We start from the raw sequence: 5,000 nt of genomic DNA, 5'->3' as shown, positions 1-5,000 counted from the left end.
AACCCACCCACACACCCACACACACACACACAGTGGACTTCTCAAACACACCCACACACACACACAGTGGACTTCTCAAACACACACACACACACACACAGTGGACTTCTCAAACACACACACACACACACACACACAGTGGACTTCTCAAACACACACACACAGTAGACTTCTCAAACACACACACACACACAAACCCACCCACACACCCACACACACACACACACACACACACCCACACACACAAACCTACCCACACACCCACACACACAGACACACACACACACACAAACCCACCCACACACCCACACACACAGTAGACTTCTCAAACACACACACACACACACACACAAACCCACCCACACACCCACACACACACACACACACACACACACCCACACACACACACACACACACACAGTGGACTTCTCAAACACACGCACACACCTAGTGGACTTCTCAAACACACACACACACAGTGGACCTCTCAAACACACACACACACCTAGTGGACTTCTCAAACACACACACAGTGGACTTCTCAAACACACACACCCACACACACAGTGGACTTCTCAAACACACACACACACCTAGTGGACTTCTCAAACACACACACAGTGGACTTCTCAAACACACACACCCACACACACAGTGGACTTCTCAAACACACACCCACACACACAGTGGACTTCTCAAACACACACACACACACCTAGTGGACTTCTCAAACACACACACACACCTAGTGGACTTCTCAAACACACACACACACACACACACACACCTAGTGGACTTCTCAAACACACGCACACACCTAGTGGACTTCTCAAACACACACACACACACACACAGAGGACTTCTCAAACACACGCACACACACACACAGTGGACTTCTCAAACATACACACACACACACACACAGTGGACTTCTCAAACACACAAACACACACACACAGTGGACTTCTCAAACATACACACACACACACACAGTGGACTTCTCAAACACACACACACACACAGTGGACTTCTCAAACACACACACACACACAGCGGACTTCTCAAACACACACACAGTGGACGTCTCAAACATACACACACACACACACACACACACACCTAGTGGACTTCTCAAACACACACACACACACACACACCTAGTGGACTTCTCAAACACACACACACACACACACACAGTGGACTTCTGAAACACACACACACACACACGCCTAGTGGACTTCTCAAACACACACACACACACACACAGTGGACTTCTCAAACACACACACACACACACACACAGTGGACTTCTCAAACACACACACACACACAGTGGACTTCTCAAACACACACACACACAGTGGACTTCTCAAACACACACACACACACACACACACACAGTGGACTTCTCAAACACACACACACACACACACACAGTGGACTTCTCAAACACACACACACACACACAGTGGACTTCTCAAACACACACACACACACACACACACACACAGTGGACTTCTCAAACACACACACACACACAGTGGACTTCTCAAACACACACACACGCACACACCTACTGGACTTCTCAAACACACACACACACAGTGGACTTCTCAAACACACACACACACAGTGGACTTCTCAAACACACACACACACACACACAGTGGACTTCTCAAACACACACACACACAGTGGACTTCTCAAACACACACACACACAGTGGACTTCTCAAACACACACACACACAGTGGACTTCTCAAACACACACACACACACCTAGTGGACTTCTCAAACACACGCACACACCTAGTGGACTTTTCAAACACACACACACACACACACACCTAGTGGACTTCTCAAACAAACACACACACCTAGTGGACTTCTCAAACACACACACACACACACCTAGTGGACTTCTCAAACACACACACACACACACACAGTGGACTTCTCAAACACACACACACACACACACAGCGGACTTCTGAAACACACACACACACAGTGGACTTCTCAAACACACACACACACACACACACAGTGGACTTCTCAAACATACACACACACAGTGGACTTCTCAAACACACACACACACACACACACAGCGGACTTCTCAAACACACACACAGTGGACTTCTCAAACATACACACACACACACACACCTAGTGGACTTCTCAAACACACACACACACACACACACACCTAGTGGACTTCTCAAACACACACACACACACACACACACAGTGGACTTCTGAAACACACACACACGCCTAGTGGACTTCTCAAACACACACACACACACACACACAGTGGACTTCTCAAACACACACACACAGTGGACTTCTCAAACACACACACACACACACACAGTGGACTTCTCAAACACACACACACACACACAGTGGACTTCTCAAACACACACACACACACAGTGGACTTCTCAAACACACACACACACACACACAGTGGACTTCTCAAACACACACACACAGTGGACTTCTCAAACACACACACACACACACAGTGGACTTCTCAAACACACACACACACACACAGTGGACTTCTCAAACACACACACACACACACACACAGTGGACTTCTCAAACACACACACACGCACACACCTAGTGGACTTCTCAAACACACACACACACAGTGGACTTCTCAAACACACACACACACACACAGTGGACTTCTCAAACACACACACACACACACACACAGTGGACTTCTCAAACACACACACACACACACACACAGTGGACTTCTCAAACACACACACACACAGTGGACTTCTCAAACACACACACACACACACAGTGGATTTCTCAAACACACACACACACACACACACAGTGGACTTCTCAAACACACACACACACAGTGGACTTCTCAAACACACACACACACAGTGGACTTCTCAAACACACACACACACACACAGTGGATTTCTCAAACACACACACACACACACACAGTGGACTTCTCAAACACACACACACACACACACAGTGGACTTCTCAAACACACACACACACAGTGGACTTCTCAAACACACACACACACAGTGGACTTCTCAAACACACACACACAGTGGACTTCTCAAACACACACACACACACACACAGTGGACTTCTCAAACACACACACACAGTGGACTTCTCAAACACACACACACACACACAGTGGACTTCTCAAACACACACACACACACAGTGGACTTCTCAAACACACACACACACAGTGGACTTCTCAAACACACACACAGTGGACTTCTCAAACACACACACACACACACAGTGGACTTCTCAAACACACACACACACACAGTGGACTTCTCAAACACACACACACGCCTAGTGGACTTCTCAAACACACACACACACACACACACAGTGGACTTCTCAAACACACACACAGTGGACTTCTCAAACACACACACACACACACACACACAGTGGACTTCTCAAACACACACACACACAGTGGACTTCTCAAACACACACACACACACACACACCTAGTGGACTTCTCAAACACACACACACACACACACACAGTGGACTTCTCAAACACACACACACACCTAGTGGACTTCTCAAACACACACACACACACAGTGGACTTCTCAAACACACACACACACACACAGTGGACTTCTCAAACACACACACACACACACAGTGGACTTCTCAAACACACACACACACACAGTGGACTTCTCAAACACAAACACACACACCTAGTGGACTTCTCAAACACACACACACACACACAGTGGACTTCTCAAACACACACACACACACACACACAGTGGACTTCTCAAACACACACACACACACAGTGGACTTCTCAAACACACACACACACACAGTGGACTTCTCAAACACACACACACACACACACACAGTGGACTTCTCAAACACACACACACACAGTGGACTTCTCAAACACACACACACACACACAGTGGACTTCTCAAACACACACACACACACAGTGGACTTCTCAAACACACACACACACACACACACACAGTGGACTTCTCAAACACACACACACACACAGTGGACTTCTCAAACACACACACACACACAGTGGACTTCTCAAACACACACACACACACACAGTGGACTTCTCAAACACACACACATGCCTAGTGGACTTCTCAAACACACACACACACACACACACAGTGGACTTCTCAAACACACACACATGCCTAGTGGACTTCTCAAACACACACACACACACACAGTGGACTTCTCAAACACACACACACACACACACAGTGGACTTCTCAAACACACACACACACAGTGGACTTCTCAAACACACACACACACACACACACACAGTGGACTTCTCAAACACACACACACACACACAGTGGACTTCTCAAACACACACACACACAGTGGACTTCTCAAACACACACACACACAGTGGACTTCTCAAACACACACACACACACACACACACAGTGGACTTCTCAAACACACACACACACACACACACAGTGGACTTCTCAAACACACACACACACACACACACAGTGGACTTCTCAAACACACACACACACACACACAGTGGACTTCTCAAACACACACACACACACACACAGTGGACTTCTCAAACACACACACACACACACACAGTGGACTTCTCAAACACACACACATGCCTAGTGGACTTCTCAAACACACACACACACACACACACACAGTGGACTTCTCAAACACACACACACACACACACAGTGGACTTCTCAAACACACACACACACACACACAGTGGACTTCTCAAACACACACACACACAGTGGACTTCTCAAACACACACACACACAGTGGACTTCTCAAACACACACACACACACACACAGTGGACTTCTCAAACACACACACACACACACACACACAGTGGACTTCTCAAACACACACACACACACAGTGGACTTCTCAAACACACACACACACACACACAGTGGACTT

This window comes from Hemibagrus wyckioides, linkage group LG21 (assembly GCF_019097595.1).
Source record: "Hemibagrus wyckioides isolate EC202008001 linkage group LG21, SWU_Hwy_1.0, whole genome shotgun sequence".
NCBI classification, from domain to species: Eukaryota; Metazoa; Chordata; class Actinopteri; order Siluriformes; family Bagridae; genus Hemibagrus; species Hemibagrus wyckioides.
This window is presented reverse-complemented; position numbering follows the sequence as displayed.